Source organism: Coffea arabica, chromosome 5e (genome assembly GCF_036785885.1).
Source record: "Coffea arabica cultivar ET-39 chromosome 5e, Coffea Arabica ET-39 HiFi, whole genome shotgun sequence".
Lineage (NCBI taxonomy): Eukaryota > Viridiplantae > Streptophyta > Magnoliopsida > Gentianales > Rubiaceae > Coffea > Coffea arabica.
In genome coordinates, this window is record NC_092318.1 from 32662147 (window position 1) to 32681673 (window position 19527).

A 19527-nucleotide genomic window follows, 5' to 3' on the forward strand; every position below is an offset into this window, starting at 1 on the left:
CGCAAATTGGTTCCTGAATAATAAAAAGCATAAAAATTTGATCCTTTTGTCCATTTACACCACCAAATTCTCAAATTTTGTCCTTAGATCCATTAGTTTTGACAGCGGAGATGTACAGAATGATTACAAATTGACAATTTTTATTGTTGAGGTGCTAATTTCAAACTTAAAATAGATGAGAAATCAAAAGTTGATAATTAAAATAATTTAGGAACTCCCTAGGTAGTTTACCCAAATTTTTAATCTTCCTTCAAAATTTTTTCTCCTGAATGTATGTAATACTATTCTCTTAATGGATTCAGATCTTAATATATTCAGACGCGTTTGATAACTAAAAATTAAACATCTAAATTAACTAAGTGGCACTAAATTTTCTCGGCAAAATTTACTTCTAAAAATAAGTGATAAGCTATTCACTTATTATTTAATGAAATATACACTCAAATGTATCAGATTTAATACTTAATAATTCAATAATTTAATGAATTTAGACTTCATACTTTCAAATTTCAGATTTCAGATTTCAGTTTTCAGACTTCAGTTTTATCAAACACACCCTTACTTTAAATTTGAGTTGGTATGAATGTCTTCACTAATTCTTAGGGGTTGAACGTTACTAAATTGTTAGAAACATCAAACTTGAAGGATTTAAATGTTTGGATTCATGACTCTAATAGTCCTTAAACTATATCAATCACCTCTTCCGAAAACTGTTTTATTTGTTCCTATTAAATCCTTAAACTTAGTAATTTATTGGTCCTTGGACAGCTACAATTCTATTAAATATGACTTTTCCTCCTGTAGAGTTTTGTCTAACACTGAGTTTCCCACTTAGGTTAAATTGTAGGGAATATTTTATTAATAATATTAACTATGTAATTTCAATATACAATATGTAAATTTGAAGAAAAAGGTAATAATAAATTGTAAATTGAAGTTCAACTTATAATTCAAGAAGCAATTAAATAAGCGAGTGACCATTTAAACAAAAAGGATGGAAATTTTGTTATTAAAACATTTTTCCAACTTCATCATTTCTTTTTGAATCAACCAATTTGTAAAAGCATAGAACAATTAAAAGAAAAGTACAAGGTTTCTTCTGTTGTTTACTTTGAAGAGTTTTAAATTAACTTTGAATCTTATATTATTTCTTGTTTTTTTAGCCAACTTTCATTACTGTTTAAATAATTATATTCATAAAATTTGAATAGAGTAAACACCTTTTACAATTTAAAAAATAAATACTTCTTTTCTACATAACTTCATTACTCTTCTTTTTCTTTTTCTTTTTCTTTTTTTGTGGAGTATGTGCAGGATGAAGCTGAGGTTCAACGGAATATGGTGGCAAAGTGAAGGCCCTAACATAATTGGCGAACCATTTAGAAACAGAAGAAATTTAAAAGATTCAATAAGTACATTTAAGATTTTAAGCAATACAAGTGACAGTGCGCCCAAAAAAAACAGGAAAAACCTTGGGGACCATTGACAAAATTAACTTTAAAAGTTTTAAAAGTAAATTTGAGCATAGTTTTTATTAATAGTTTATGGATTATTTTAGCAGGTTGCCCTGAGATAGATAAATACTCTTGTTTTCCTGGATTTTCCACTCAACAATCTAGCCTACTTCATAGTGGTATCATGCCTAGTACGAATTTCATTTAAGTGGCTACTGTTTTTTTTAATTATTACAAGAACCTATAATAGTTGGAGAAATATACAAACAATTTTCAACTCAAAAATATTATAGATTAACGTGGAATGGGTAATACATACACTTAAAAAACTCACGCATATAAAAGAAGAGACCTGAACATAATTTTTTATACCATAGAAACAAAAACAAAAAAAGATAACTAGAAATGTAAACTAATACTGTATTATATTGAAACAAATAATTCAAGACAAACAAAATTCTTATTATTCCAACTTCATTCGAATAAAGAGTAGAATCATATTTGCTGTAACATAGAGTATTCACCAAAAAAGAAAATCTCTTATTAATCTTGGATTATACAATTCTTTTATATTTTATTTACCCTGTCTTCATTACAGCTTAAACAATTGTTCTGTGGTAGTTACCAGGTTAATTTTCACTTTCCATTTTTCTTCTGGAAATTAGTAGAACACACGTCAAAATTTTCCATGAATGTGATTACTCACTGTAGAAAATTCGAAGGAAGCTATGGTAGAGATAACAGTTCAAGTTTAGACCTCATGTCGGCAAAATAGTTCAACTAACAAAATTAAAACATTTGAATATTATATGAATTATAGTCCATATACCCATCATGAGAAAATTCTCTGTATAGACCATTAGTTTTGAATATTTCTAGTCATCTAGCTCTGTAGATAAAATTAAACTATAATGAAAAGCATAATCCAGTGTGAAAACAATATTTAGGGACTAAAGTAAAACTTGTGCTATGCTTTAGGGACTTAAGTGTCCTATTTTAAATATTAGGGACCAAAGTAAAAATTTAAATATAATTAAAAGGGCGCAAAGTAGAATTAATCCATACTTTATTTTCACTAGTTTTTGAGATATATTCGATGTGTATGCAAACTAATAAAACTATATTTATAAAAATTATTCTATTCCTATTTGATTTGAATTAATGCAAGAGTACCATAAAAGTATTAAATTTTATGGAGAAGCGGAGAAGTTTGAATGGTATGGAGTTCTGTACAATCTTGTTATTGGATAAGTTTGAATGGTGTAGACATAGACGGAACCAGAAAATTCATCTTAAGGGAGCGAATTATATATATATATATATATATATATATATATATATATAGAAACTTATATGTATAACATAAAATATCTTTTTAAGTTGTTGTGAGGCGAAAAGTTTACATTTATATAAAGTGTGCTCTGAATATTTCTAATTTCGCAAGTTCTAAAACTTTGGCGGGAGCCTACCGTGTCCCCCCGAGTTCCGTCCCTAGGTATAAATCAGTGATTAATGTACAGCTCAGAAGATAACCTAACACTGGGGTTTATTTTTTCTATGGATTTTTCTAAACAAGTGCTTGTTACAAATTTACAACAGATAATCTTTAATAGTGGGTTCATTTTTCTATGAATTTTTCTGATCGTGCTCATTAACATTTTTAAATTTCATCTAACCTATCTTATATATACATTTACTAACAATTACTACTTACCTTGCATTCACATATTTTTTTAATTAATTTTATATTTTTAAAAATCTAATACTTGAATTATACCTTACGAAAAGTCCAACTGACATTCGTTAGACCGATCCTTTCGCTATTCAATATGTTAGAATCATTATATGGTGGTACTCTCACCTACTGTGTGCCACATGTTTAATTCCAAATCGTACAACAGATGTACGACCCGCCTGTGATTCAACACGGCAGCTACCAGCCATTGGCATGGAAGTTTCGGTAATGTGGCAGGTGAAATTTGGCTTGACAGGCTCAAAACGAAGCAAGGAGAAGCCAGTCAAAGTTCTTGAATTTGGTAGTTTCTTCACTTCTGGTGATCCCAGCTGGGTCAACACGTTCGGGAGCCGCACTTCAATTGATGGTCTTTGTTCTGTTCTTTTCCATTGTGATGTGGTAGTAGCCTAGTGTAGTTGGTTTTGGAAAAGGCATATTTCTATCTTGACCGGCAAAATTTGTGATTAGATACGATATGAAATAATTTGACATACATTAAGAGCTTAAAGTTATATGTACTTCAAGATTTAATTTGTGAATTTTTAAAAAGTAAAATTTTTTTAGGCTAAAAAATAAAATTTAATATAATATATACACATTTTAAAGTCCATTTTTAGTGCGAATTATGTCAATTTTACGTCTAGAGATACCCATATAAATTTTTTCATAAAACATAGTTCCCCAGCTATTATCAATATGTATCAAATAATAGCTAATAAAAGAATGGCTACAATTAAGTAAATATGCCAATTTTTTTAAAAAAAATCGTAAGAAATTTGCAATATATAATACCTACAATATGAGAAAATTTTCATAAATGGCACCACAGTACATATACTTACAAACAAAAGATTGTATCTTGTGAGCAGATTAGTTGGACCAAGAAAAGGTATTTTAGAAATATTAAAGTACGAATAAAATAGTCCAACTATTATTTTTGTTAAAAAATGGAACGGTTCTTCCACAAGTTTTCTTATTATATACCTTTAAAAAATTCTTCTTATCATTTAGGTTTGTTGCATGGTGTTGACCTTGGTTGATCAGTCCTTGGTTTTGATGATTAACAAACCAAAATGTAGATTTGGACTAATGTTTTTATGTGAGAAATTTGTTAGAACAGGTCATTGATCCAAAAGAGAATCGAAAAGATTTGAATCAAAGAGAAGTTAAGAAATATGAAGGTTCGGACGTAGAGGATCGGACGCTCGATAGAGGATCGGACGTCCGACAGACGACGATACTCTTCGGACGCTTGGATCGGACGCTCATTCATTGCTTCGGCCGTCCGACATAAAAAGAATGAAAGTTGAACATTCTGACTTCTATCGACGCAGGGTTAGGACGCAGGACAAATGGTTCGGACGTTCGATAGGTGGTTCGGACGCATGGTTCGGACGCAGAGCAAATGGTTCGGACGTCCGACAGGCCAACGGTTAGTTTCGACAGCATTTAATATTTGACCGTTGGAGAGTCTTTTGGAGCCATTTCTCACCTTCTATAAATACCCCAAAGCACAAGAAGACACGGACTTTTGCCAACACTAAATACAAGCTTACAAGTGAGATCTTTGAGTAGAAATATTCTTTGTTGGTTGTATAAGGGGTTGGGAAAGTTGGGTTGTGAGGTTGCTCAAGTGAAGGTTACTCTCCAGGAGGAGTAAAACCTTGGTGAAGGTGAACCTATCACTTGGAGTGGTAAAACCTTGATAAAGGTTGCCTCACTTGTATAAAATAGTTCTTAATTGAGTGGGTAAGCTTTCAATTGTAGCTAGTTGAGGGTTTACTTGGAGAGTAGTAAAATTCCTTTGCTCAACCAAAGTATGTTTGGGGTGAGGAAGGAGTGAGCCTTCACTTGTACAAGTTGGTTAGCACTACCATCAATTGAAGAAGCTATTTGGTGGATTCAACTCCAAGTTTGGAAGAAGTTTGGGAGTTTGATTGGTTTGAATTTCTTTTACTTTATTGTTACTCTATTTTTGTACTTTAAAATTGCTTATATTTTTTGTCATTGTATTTACTTGACTACTTGTCTGGTTGAGTATTTTGGTTGTATTTGGTTGCATCGGGGATTACAATTGGCATCAGAGCTTGGTCTCCTAGAGATTAAGCTTAACCGCTTAGAGTAAAGATCATGGCAACCATAAATGTTTCTTTTTTAGAAGGGCAATCTATTGATAGACCACCTATGTTTAATGGTTCTCATTTTAGCATGTGGAAACAAAGAATGATGATTTTCTTACAATCCGTTTATATTGAATTATGGTATGTGGTAGAAGATGGTCCTTATGAAGCTAGAATAGTTGAATCTACCACTAATTTGAATAGATTAAAGACTAGACAAGAATTGAATGAAAAAGACAAGAGATACCTTTCTTTGAATGCCAAGGCCATGTATATATTGTGCAATGCATTAGATGTAAATGAATCTAGTAGAATTAAAGGTTGTAAATCAGCTAAAGATATTTGGGATAAATTGTGTGAATTTCATGAAGGTAACCAAGATATTAAAGAACAAAAGAAATCTTTGCTTGTTTCTCCATATGAATTTTTCAAAATGCATCCTCTTGAAAATGTTGATAAGATGTGTAGTAGATTTTGTGACATTATTCAAGATCTTAAATTGCTTGGAAAAGAATATTCTTTGGGTGAGAAAAATAGAAAGATTTTGAATGCATTGCCAAAAGAATGGGAAAACAAAATAAATGCTATAGAAGAGGCAAAGGATTTAAATTCTATGTCCATTGAATCTCTTGTGAATTCCCTAACCTCTTATGAATTAAAGCTGAAATTCAAAGTGCAAGAGGAAGAAAATGCAAGAATGTATAAGAGAAGCATAGCTTTTAAAGCATCTCAAGTGGGGGATAACCCATCCTTCATGGGTAATGAAAACATGGAAGTGGACAATGATATAACTCCTCACATCAAAAGTTTCAAGAAGATCTTCAACAAGAGAAGTTTAAGAGGAGATTGCAAAATTACATGGGATGAATGCAATTCAAAAAGAGAAAAAGAAGAGTTGGCCCAAATGGCACTAACGGCCTTTGGAGAAGATGAGGTAAATTCTTATCACTCTTCTAGTGATGAAGATAATGAAGATGATGATGTGCAAATTCTTATGATTAAAATGCATAAAAGTTTGAGAGAATCTTATGCTAAAAATAAGGATTTGAAAACAAAAATAAATGATTTGTTGGAAGAAAACTCCAAACTTTTTCAAGAAAACAAATGTTTGAGAATGGAAAATGATGATTTAAAAAATCAAAAAGGTGTTTTTGATTGCAAAAATAATTTGAAAAGGAAGTTGGAAGAGAAAACAAAATTTTATGAAAAAATGTTGGAGGAACAAAATTTGTTAAAGAAAAGAATTAATGACTTGAACGAGTTTCTCCAAAATGAAAAACAAAAGTTTTCTCAAACAAAAGAAAGCAAATCTTTTCAAGGCACAAATAAGTTTGCTATGATAAGAAGTAAGAAAATTAGTTGCATTAAATCCACTTATGTGCAAAATACTTCTATCATGTGTCACTTTTGTTGCCAATTTGGACATATGCAAAATGATTGCTATGTAAAGAAAAATATGAGAAAAGGTATGAAATCCATGTGGATTGCTAGATCATGTTGTACTAACTCCTAAGGACCCTATAAAGAAAAAATACCAAATGAAATTTCTCATACTTAGGTACATCATGAAGATTTGATCCAAAAAGTGCTAAATGGTTGAAAGTACATTTGAAAGTTTTGACATTCAATATGGTCTTGATTTGAAAAATAAAGGGGGAGTTTGCTTTTTGTTTGATGCCAAAAGGGGGAGTAGGATTTATTGAAATTTCTTTGTATGTTGGCATTTTCTAAGGGGGAGTTTTATTTGAACTTATTTGATCAAAGAAATCTTCATTTTGTTTGTCATCATCAAAAAGGGGGAGATTGTTGACCTTGGTTGATCAGTCCTTGGTTTTGATGATTAACAAACCAAAATGTAGATTTGGACTAATGTTTTTATGTGAGAAATTTGTTAGAACAGGTCATTGATCCAAAAGAGAATCGAAAAGATTTGAATCAAAGAGAAGTTAAGAAATATGAAGGTTCGGACGTAGAGGATCGGACGCTCGATAGAGGATCGGACGTCCGACAGACGACGATACTCTTCGGACGCTTGGATCGGACGCTCATTCATTGCTTCGGCCGTCCGACACAAAAAGAATGAAAGTTGAACATTCTGACTTCTATCGACGCAGGGTTCGGACGCAGAACAAATGGTTCGGACGTTCGATAGGTGGTTCGGACGCATGGTTCGGACGCAGAGCAAATGGTTCGGACGTCCGACAGGCCAACGGCTAGTTTCGACAGCATTTAATATTTGACCGTTGGAGAGTCTTTTGGAGACATTTCTCACCTTCTATAAATACCCCAAAGCACAAGAAGACACGGACTTTTGCCAACACTAAATACAAGCTTACAAGTGAGATCTTTGAGTAGAAATATTCTTTGTTGGTTGTATAAGGGGTTGGGAAAGTTGGGTTGTGAGGTTGCTCAAGTGAAGGTTACTCTCCAGGAGGAGTAAAACCTTGGTGAAGGTGAACCTATCACTTGGAGTGGTAAAACCTTGATAAAGGTTGCCTCACTTGTATAAAGTAGTTCTTAATTGAGTGGGTAAGTTTTCAATTGTAGCTAGTTGAGGGTTTACTTGGAGAGTAGTAAAATTCCTTTACTCAACCAAAGTATGTTTGGGGTGAGGAAGGAGTGAGCCTTCACTTGTACAAGTTGGTTAGCACTACCATCAATTGAAGAAGCTATTTGGTGGATTCAACTCCAAGTTTGGAAGAAGTTTGGGAGTTTGATTGGTTTGAATTTCTTTTACTTTATTGTTACTCTATTTTTGTGCTTTAAAATTGCTTATATTCTTTGTCATTGTATTTACTTGACTACTTGTCTGGTTGAGTATTTTGGTTGTATTTGGTTGCATCGGGGATTACACATGGACACACTAACTTTGGAACCTAACTTTCCCAGGTTCAAATTTTTGTGAGATAAAGAAAGTATTGCCAGATAAAACTACTCCCTCTAGTAGAAAGACCTTAATCGACTCTTTTCCCACGTGATTTCGTCGGATTCACATCCGACAGTAAACTCCTCGTGGTGTTGCGTTGAGGTCAAATTTGCAGGTCATATAGGATTCATTTTCGTTGCTAATTTGCTATATTTTGTATTTTTAGTGTGTGCCTATATAGAACATTAACCATAACTCTTAAAAATTAGTCAATCTACGTAGATAATATAAAAAAAAAAGATGCTAATATAAGTTAGTTCAATTGACAATGATAGACCACACATAAAACATTGTGTGTTTGAATTGACTACTAATGTGATGGTTGTACTGATGAACAATTATAAGAGCCTTTGCTAGCTATTTTTACGGTCTCAAAGGCATGCTCTGAACTGTGATAGTGATCAAAGACGAACCTATCCAACCTTTTTCTCAACTAAAAAAAATCAAACAAAAGATGGCATCACAATCTTGTATGAAATGCTAATGTGCTGTCACAAGAGCGGGGCATTATTGTCAAATATTCACGAGAAAGAAGTACAACATGAGGTCACTATTTCAAGAACCGAATTAGACCGGCCAGTTTGATCGGTTGGACCGCAAATCGGCCATAATATTGATCCATTCTATGAGAAATCCGAAAAGTTAAAAATCGATCAAAATCGGTGAGAATCAGTGTACCGAAATAAATAGGTTAAATCGGTCAAGTTCGGTTTTTGAATTTTGACTTGGACTTGGATTTTTTTTATGGGCTGCTCAATTTTTTGAGTTTTTCAATTCTATCCCAACAACTTGACAACTAATTGTTTGCAACTGCAATTAAGTTGGTTGATGGGCTATTTTTTCTCAAATTTAAAAAAAAAAACTTAGCTTGTTCAATTTAAAAACAAAATGACTAATCTAACTAAAAACTAAAGAACCTCAATCCTCCTCCTCCTCTAAGAATCTTCACCTCCAAGAGCCGCTCTACAAGCTCCGCTCATTTCCTTTTTTTTTTTCCTCTTCTCTTTTATATTTTCTTTTACATTATTGATGATGAAGATGATAATGAAGTTGAACTTGGTAGATAAAGAGACAAACTTGTTTTCCCTTTCCTCTTCTGTCTTTTGTTTTCATCTTCATGATTGTTTTTACTTTTTTTTTGGATTTAATTTTACAAGTCCTATCAGATTTGTTTTTGAGTTAGGAAAGTCAAACTCTTCTTTGTATAATTTAAGATATTGGGCAGATTTTTTTCATAATTTGTTGATTCTTTATTTTTTTTATGAAATACTTTCCTTTTTATTGGTAGATGAATTAGAAGGTACTAGATTAGTAAATCTTCTCCAAAAGATATTACAAATTTTAGGAATTTTGTGTTGATTTTACATATTTTTGCTTATTTGTTATTTTTTTATTTTTAAAAATAAGAAATCAATGAATTGGGGTTGAACTGGTTGAACCGATTGAAACTTGACCAAACACTTTACTAGTTTAATCATTGGTCCGAGTTTCAAAATATTTCCTAAGGTAAACTTCGTCGTTGACAACTAAATATCATGGTAAATAGGTAGAATTGGTATACATTCAAATTTTAAAACCATGTAGTATATATAGTTTACATGGGTGCAATGATATATGATGATGCAATAAAATTGATGATTAATAATGTATGATAATATATGATTACTAGTAAGATTATTGTATATACTACATGATATACAAGTCAACATATATATATATAGTGTGACTCTTGGGAAATTTTCATCTGCCATCTTTAGGGACAATTTCGGAAGGAGAAAGTTGGAGTACTATTGATTTTGCTAAGTGTACAATTGTATGAGGTGCACTGTCCGATGATTTGATGATTAAACCCTTTGTTATGTAATTGGTTTGCATTACAAGCGATAAGCAAGTTGTTAAATGCTACTCATGGGTGAAAGTAACCAATTTACCCTCTAAAGTAGCCGTTAAGTGCACAATCAAAACAGATAGCCACTTCATTCTATTGCAAATTACTGGCAACCCTTAGAAAAGCAATTGAACTTCTCCAACAGATGTGCGACTGATTAAAATTGACAATTAAAGTGTGTTTAAGACAAACATTAATGCCAGGGATGGGAGCTGAAGAATCATTTCGATAGCATGTTGCATGCGTAAGGGCCGAAATTTTCTTCTTTTTCATCCTCAGATCAATAACTTTGCTTCTCCAAAGAGTGGGAGTGATTAAAATCAGTAATTGAAGCATGTTTAAGACCACATTAAAGCATGAGAGGTGAAGATCATTTGGAGAGCACGTTACAACTGTAATTGCACAACCTTCCACCTTCTGCAGCATTGGTGGTCAGTTTTTAGAGCTAGCTGCAATAATCGCTACTGTTAATAGACAAAATTGTTAGTTCAGATGCTTATGTTTCACACCATCGGACTAGTGTTTGCAGAGGCATGTTTATTTGCTTTCTTTCTTTGTGCACTTTTCCGTATATCCTACGTATATATAAAAAGGAGTTGTTGTATGACTCTTGGGTGATTTTCATCCTACGTTTGTAGGAGCATTTTGGGAATGGTAAAACTGTAACTGCATTGATTAAGCAAAGTGCACAAGTTTCTGCTGACTAATTTCACATGATTTACCTATTGTACCCTTTGGTGGCTAATGTTTTGGCTGCTTTGCCATTGATTTAGCAAAGCAGGTAGAAAAATGAAATCAACTCCCCTCAAGTATGTTCAGCTAAATTGATTATGCAAATTAAATGCATTTAAGGCAATATTAGTGCACTAAAGTTAAAGATGAATGCTTGAATTGTAATGGTAGAAAGCTCCGTCTTCTTCATCCTTAAAAGTTCATGAACCATTAATTCAGTTCTTGCAACAAATGGCACCTATTTGAATCAGTAATTGCAGCACGGTGATGAGGCCATTAAAGTGTGAAAGGTGAAGAATCATTTGAGGTGATTAACTGCAGGACCTCTCATCTTCTTCAACGTTTGCTCATCAATTTGTAAATTAGGTTGCAATAATGGCTGTTGTTAAGATACAAAATTATGGATTCAAATGGCTCTATTGCACAGTATCAGAGTTGGGTTTGTAGAGGTATGCTCAATTTTGCTCTTACTTTCTTGTCTATGGACTGTATAGCTTCCATTCAACAATCAAAATTGTGAATAAGCCTTTGTGCTTGCTATTGTAGGCGGGTGAAGTATGGATAGATCTCGCTCTTAGATTGTACTTTGTTGCTAAGGTACAAGGTAACTCTATATTCCCACTTGATGCATGTCATTTGTTGATTAAATGTGATTATGATTGTAATTGATCCACTTGAATTGTGTGCTTGAATGAATAAGTGTGTGAATGATTGTTCCACTTTGAAAATTATATTGCAGATGATGCAATTTATTGGTTCAATAGTTAAGTGACAGAGATGTTGTGTATGGATAGAAATTGCCATTTGAAAAGACAAGTGTCAATATTTACGTGCTCTGTTATTTTTGTACTGAATTTTGTAGACTTGATAATTGTTTGATGCAAGTTAGTGTTTGTAACAAGGAAAATTGATTTCCCCTCTAATTATTTGTAGAAGCATGTATTGATCAAAATGATAGTTTTTAGTTGTAGTAGTTAAGCAAACAAATAGCATATATATCTAGATTTTCTATGTTTAAGTTTAGGGTCTATGGGTTGAAATTTAGGATGGATCAAACAAACAATAAACTTAATGCTAAAAAGCAACTTCGAAATCAAAAGGCAAGAAAAAGATATGCATTATTACCAATGAAAGAAAAAGATAAAGTACGACAAAAACAACGAAAAATAAGCATAAAGCATAGAAAATATAAATCTGTTCTATTGAAACAATTGAACAGAACAATGGTCCTGATTGGGCAACCCAATTAACTTTGTTTGAAAGATTAAATGTAGGGGGAAATGATACATATATGATAACACCATCAACTTCCATTTATATTAGACATTGAAAAGGAAAGTAGGAAACTATGCCAACAACCTCTGGTTATTATGTGATGCAAGCCCATTTGGCAAGTGAGTTTTTTGGGTGTTTGTCTAAAATTTTACTGTAACTTATTGTAGAAGTTTTAAAAAAAAATTTTGAAGTGTGTTTTTTTTTAATATTTTAAAATGTATAGTTTAAAAACTTTGAGAAATTTTTTGAGATTGCTATAGCTAAAATTTTTAAAAAACTTGTAACAGACAAACTTAGCAAAAAAGCTTTGCATGAGACTTCCTTCTAGTAGCTTTCATAATAGGTACTCTTAATCTGTCTTTGTATAATATGTTCATTAGCTGCTGTATGAATGTTTCCCAGATTGCTCTTAGATTTTATAAGAATATTTTAAATTTCTGTATGTGTTAGTGCAGGTGGCTGAAGAGTGAACAGAGCTTATTGTTAGACTGCAGTTTGTTGATCATGGTACATCTTAACTTTATTGTTACAGTTGATGCATGTCATCTATTGATAAGATGTGATCATAATGCTATTAGAGTTGTTCCAGTATGTTTAACTACGTGAGTTAGTGAATGGCTGCCTCAGTATTTAAATTTAGTACAGTTGATGGAGTTTTGTGTTTGAATTTATCAGCTCCTAACATGTCACATGTGGGCTATGTTTTTAAGTTCAGACCTGATCGGTCGGCTCTCGGCTCGACTAGTTGAATCGGAACCAACTAAGCATCCGGTCCGAGCCTCTCCAAAAATCTGCCTAACAAAAACAAGTCAAACCGGATCAAAACCCAAAACCCATTAAAACTAGTCAGAACCAGGTTTTCTATTTTTTCTTTTTTGAGTTGAACTTTGTTTTTTTGCTGGCTTTCTGTTTTTCACTTTTTTATTTTCCTGAATTATATTGAAGAAAAAAAATATAAATCAGCTTAATTGATCTATCAAACAAGATCTACTACAGATCTAACATCAAAATTCGAAAATCAAATGAAAAAGTAAGAAAGAGAGAGGGAGAATAGAAAGGAAAAAAAATGTTTATTTAAGTTTTGAATCAAAAAGTTAAAAAACATGAGAGGAAAGAATGTAAATAATAAGATGATACGATATTTTCTTCTGGTAATGGAAGAAAAAAAGAAAAAGATTAAAATCAAAAAGAGATTGATAAAAAAAGAGACCCAGAAGAGGAATGAAAAGACGGAGAAAAATGGAATTCACTGGAAAACAGCAACTCTTTAATGTTTTTAGAGCAAAGTGTGATCCTAATCTTATGAACCTACTCCTAAGGCTCATCCAAGCCAACCTTTGCCGACTTCACTATTTGGTATGTCATTTCCTCAATAATGCTTTTGCTGCTGCTCACCGGAGGACGAAAAGGCCGAGAGATGGTATTGCAGCGGCCTGGAGCTCTGTTTCTTTCTTTTGTGGAAAACAATAATGCTAGGGTTAATGAAGTGAATGTTTAATAAACTTTTCCATTATTCTGTTTTAACCCCTAAATATTTGAAACAACTCTAATTGCTCCTATAATTTTTTCTAGATTTTCAATTGTAGCTTTAATTCTTTACTTCTTCAAATAGGTCTTACAAATTTAGTTCTAAGCTTATCAATTTATATTTACAGCTTCTAAACACTAAATTTGAGTAAGGTTCAAAGGGTATTGAATTGTAGAATGTTTGGAAATAAAGTTTAATATATATTATATAAAATTATTATATATTTATGACATCATAATGACATCATGATGATATCACCCAATTCTTAAATGGGTTCGACCCCAATTGAACCCATTGACTCCTAACTTTTAGATTCGACCGGGTCACTGTCCGGTTTGAATTTCAAAACATTGATTATATAAGCCTTCAAATTGGTGCTTGAATTCACGAGTATCTATGTTGACAAGTTTTCTTTTTGTCAGTCAAATTTATCTGAACTCATAATTGCTTGATGTAGTTTAATGTTGGTAATCAGAAAAATCTATTTTATTCTTAATTATTTGTACTTTGCACGTACTCATTCGAATATTGGGCATTAGTTATACAGTAGTTATGATAACAGATGGAGCATCTAGGTTGTCTATGTTAAAATTTAGGATGGCTATGTTGAAATCTAGGATGGATCAATCCAAAGGTAGTGATAAAGTTCATGCTAAGAAGCAACTCTAGCTAGGTTGATTGTCCCTTTCCTTACAAGCTTGCTTTCACATACAAAATTGATTTTTAGGTTGATTGTCCAATTATTTTTGTCAGCTCTAGGTATCCTAATCATTGTTTTTTAATGCAAAAACAAATTCTTAATCTAGCAGCAAACGGAAATGTCAATGAAAGTATATATGTGACAACGATTAAAACGTCCATTGCTGACCATTTTTTTCACCTTTCTTCCACTATCTTTTTAGCTGAATATTACAAATTTCTTAATCGCTATTTCAATTACTCTCTTTCACACCACAGGTATCAATTCTCACGCATTTTGTGGAGCTCCTCCTAGTATTAACCATAGAATGTACTCAGCAATTATCACGATCACTTGACATGTTACGTGGGATTATTGAAGCAAATCTACCATAAAATCAATGCTAAGAAACAAGAAGAAAAAGGGAATTGCATGTGGTCATATTCATGCCAGCTATTTTTTTCCCTATTCAATAAACTTTTCTGGGTGATTAAACAGCTGGGCACGCAACTTCCACAAGTCCTTCTATTTTTAAAGATTGACATGGAATTCTTTACATTTTATGATCCTCATACAGAATAATTTCTTAAAAAATTGAAACATCTACCACAAGACACCAAATTCTTTAATACATGAAATGGATTTCTGATTAATTTATAGTCTGATTTTACCAAATTCGAACTGCTCAGTGTCTGAAAATTGCCTGTAGATCTAATCTGCACTATCAAAATTATGTATTAAGAAGCAGTCACATTGTAATGGGGCAGACAGACTACCGAAATATAGACTGCTTTTTTTCATTCTCTTAAATTTATAATAATTTAACTTTCGAACTCAAATTTCCAACTTACAATTCATCTATGGGATCCAAAATATTCATTTACAAGTAGTCCAACAAAAATACAGTACAATACTAAGTAAACCCACAAAACTCCTCCATTGGTCCAACTGGGACTACGAGCCTACAAGGGATTGATGGAGATTGAATCACCATCAGATCTGCAGATGGGTGCACTATGCATTCATATGAATTTTTTGAGGAAATCACATATTGTGACAATTGAAAAGAGACAAGATTTGAATCCTTAACCTCCTATCCCATCAAGACTTTCCATCTACAAATTATTTAGTTTTTAGTTTTTATTTTATTTAGACAAGTATTTTACAAGAACATCCACGAACCTTTGAGAAAACTTCTAATCACCTTAAAATGATTAATTCATATACGTATCAAATTTCGGTCAAAAGCTGGGGCCTCACATTGTAGCACCCTGATATATAGTCCGTATTGCCACAATAGCTTTGTTTACTATATCAAAATTTTCGAGGACAGATTAATTTTGAACCAAGGCCCCACACCTTCACGTTCAAGCGCGTTGTAAGTGCATCCATGCGACTTCGTCTCTCAACCACAAATCAAGCCAAATTTAACGTCAGCCTGCGTCTCCATTTCCGGCACGGGTAGGGATGGTTGTCAGATCAACCATTTTTAAATGATGTAACATGTAAAATTAGGTCTGTCAATCGAGCCATATGAGTCGAGTTTTCATAAGTTCAGATTCAACTCATTTAATTTGTAACACTTTCGAGTTTCAGGTTATAAGATTTGGATTAATAAATGTGATAATCATACTCAACTCACAAAATATTCGAATTTTGAACCTTATTCGGGTTTAGCCCAATCTCACTTATTACTCCTTAATTTTCTTAATATAATTACTATAAGTATTCAGTTGTAAAGCTAATTTAATATTCACAAGACTACAATATTAAAACTAAACATGAATAAATAATAGTTCTTAAAAGGTACATAAACCAAGAATTTTTCAACAATATGTATATCTCATTCATTCAAATTACATAAAAAATAGTAATAAAACATATGGTCATAAGCCAACATATCTATAAAGGTTGGAACTTTTTCCAACCTTTGTGACTTGAATCCAAACATGTTTGATGATTTGTGTTTCTAGATCAAAAGCAAATCGACCAATATTGTGCCAATATAAAAATTTACTTAACCAATAAGAAAAGTTAGAGTTTCAGTTATGCATTACCAATATTGGCTCTCAAGAAAGGCAGTAAAAAAGTTTTCAAATGTATTTTTGTGTTTTCTAATTTGTATATATTTATTATTTAGTAATAATATATCTGGATATATAATTATATATAATATCAAAATATAACTATTATATATATATAGATCTTTATATAGATAGGTAATTTAAGGGCAGGGCCTATATCGAGTTTGAGACTAATGAGATTCGAGTTCGGTTCATATTTAATTCGAACCTAATTTTTTGGCTCAAATTTAGATTGACTCACTGAAAGATCGGATTCATCGGACTTTTTTCGTGTCGAACGAGCCGAGCTCGGATTGATTTGACCCAATTAACAGTCCAGTCCTACGTAAAATTACATCCTATTCAAAAAATGTTACAACGTTCTAAATAATTGTCACTGATAGCGGCGTCCATGCCCTTGGTCAGTTCCCACCGTAGCGATCCCTATCAAGGTCCATGTAGCAATAAAGAAAAACATTTAGTCTACGTAACGGCAATTCTCGTTTGATGATACAATTCACGTCATGAGAACGTCATCATGATAAGAGACATCCGTGTTTGGGAATGGGCAATTTGCAGTAATAGTCCCTGAACTATTTTTCATATCTGAAAGTAATTGCCTATAAAATTTTTAGTCTTCCTTCAACCCTCTCTGGTTTTTTTTTTTTTTGGGGTGATGTAGCATATTGTACTCTACAACTCATATACTAAATTTTACTTGGTCTGAAATGTCTTGATTAACTCTTCTAAAGTTGCAGTGGAATGGATTCAAGATTAAATTGGTAGAAACAACAAACTTGAAGGATTTGAATATTTTGGGTTAATGACTCAAACAGTCCTTAAACTATTTGCTCAATGTTAATTTGGCAAATACATTTTAGCTGTTCCTATTAAAACCTTCAACTTAGTAAGTTATTGGTCCTAAGACGACTACAAGTCTATTAACACTATTGCTTTTTTTTTTCCTCTAGAAGTTTGTTTAACATTGAGTTCCCCTTTAGGTTTAAGTGTTGGTGATATTTTTATTATTAATATTACAGTAAAACTTATGTATTCAGTATGTAGGTTTTAAAAAGAAGTAATAATAAATTAAAATTTGAAGTTCCATTTATAATTTCTGAAGCCATAAAATAAGAAAATGAAAAGAAAATAGATGGTGTTTGTATTAGTAAAGCATTTTTTTCCAAACTCATCATTTCTTGTTAGACAAATCAATTTGTAAAAGAGTATATAAATATTAAGACACAAAGAAAATTTTCTTATAAATATTAAGACACAGAAAATTTTCTTCTGTTGTTTACTTTGAAGAATATTTTGGTAATTTGGATTCTATATTCTTTTCGTGTTTATTTAGCAGACTTCCTTGAATACTTAAACTAATTATGTTGTTTAAGTTTAAAGGAGTACTAACAACCTTTTACAATTTAAAATATAAGTATTTCTTTTTTCCATTAAAGTCATTAGTTTTTTTTAAGAGTTATTAAAATTTCAGTACTTTAATGGTGCATACAATGGTAATATAGCTAATCAAATTGGCCTGACATCGACCATATGGGATCAAGCTGAGGTTTAATGGAATATGGGTGGCAAAGTGAATTCCCTAATATAGTTGGGGAAACGTATAGATACAAAAGATATTTAAAAACACTCAATAAGTACACTTAATTTAAGATATTTAAAGTTTAGGGACCATTTACAATTTTTATTTTAGCCTAATTCTCATTTCATTCAAGTAGATTCTAGTTTTTTTTTTTTATTAATCTTCTATATGTTGATAGTGGATATACTATCACCATTGGATGCATAATAACTAATCTTAATTTGAATTTAAAATCTGAATTTTACTTATATGTCATGTATCTAATTATGATAGCATATATATTGACAGTGTATATCAGGTTATTTTTCTTTTCTATTATTAGAAAATTACAATAGTGGGAGGAATATACAAACGAATTCCAACTCAACAACATTGAAAACTAGCAAACAATGGTGGAATGGATACTACCTACACATAGAAGAAGCTCAAATATTAAAAAAAAAAGACTTGAACATAATTATCTATAACATGATGGCTAGAAAGGTAATCTATTATTGTATCACAATTAAACAAACAATATAAGACGAACAAAATTCTTAGTGCCCAAAAACATTCAAATACAAGAGTACAATCATTGTTACCGTAGTGTAGTGTAACCACAAAAAATTAAAAAAAATAATAAAGAAAATAAATCTCTTATAATCTTAGATCATACCTTTCTTTTATGCTTATTAAGCCTATCTTTCGTTACAGCTTTAACAATTGTTCTGAAGCAGTTACCTGGTGAAATCATTAAAAAAAAAAAAAAAAACTTTAGGTATTATCAAGCTCTAGCAGATGGTACAAAACTACCTTTCAAAGAGAACCTTCTTCCATCTATGCTCCCTTATTTGGTATTGGACCATCCATTGCAATAATATCAACTTTACTAAGTTATTCAGTAATTCATTTTAGTTATCGGCTTGTTCTAGCTGATATTACTATGGATTAATCTTTCCTACACTGACAGTGTATACACTATCAACGTTGGATTATTGACAACTATGCAAAATTTGAATTTGAAATTCAACTTTTGCACACATGTCATGAATCTAACGATGATAGTGTATACACCGTCAGTGTAGGAAAGATTTACTCTATTACTATTAGTATTTTTTTAATGGATCACCATTTTAAGTATTGCTTCCATTGGACTTCTTATGTTGGGATATGGATCAAATAATAAATATTCATTTTTAGGTGGTTTAAGGGCTATTGCTCAATCAATTACTCATGAAATACCATTAACTCTATGTGTATTATTAATATCTCTATGTGTGAGTTGGTGAGACGCAAAATTTTCCTATATTATTTCTAAGTTAAATGGGTTAAATATACATTTTATTTTTATTTTTTATTCATCATCGGGTTGATGATGTAAAACAAGGTTTACTAGAAAGTACTCAATTGATAAAGTTCGACCTTAAGATTAATTTTGAAACATCTAGTTGGTGAAGATTGGACCATGAGGTTCGTACAGAAAGTGGTCAAATTGTTGTAGGTGTTATGACAAAGATTAGAGAAGAATCTGTTAGATTTGTTGATTTC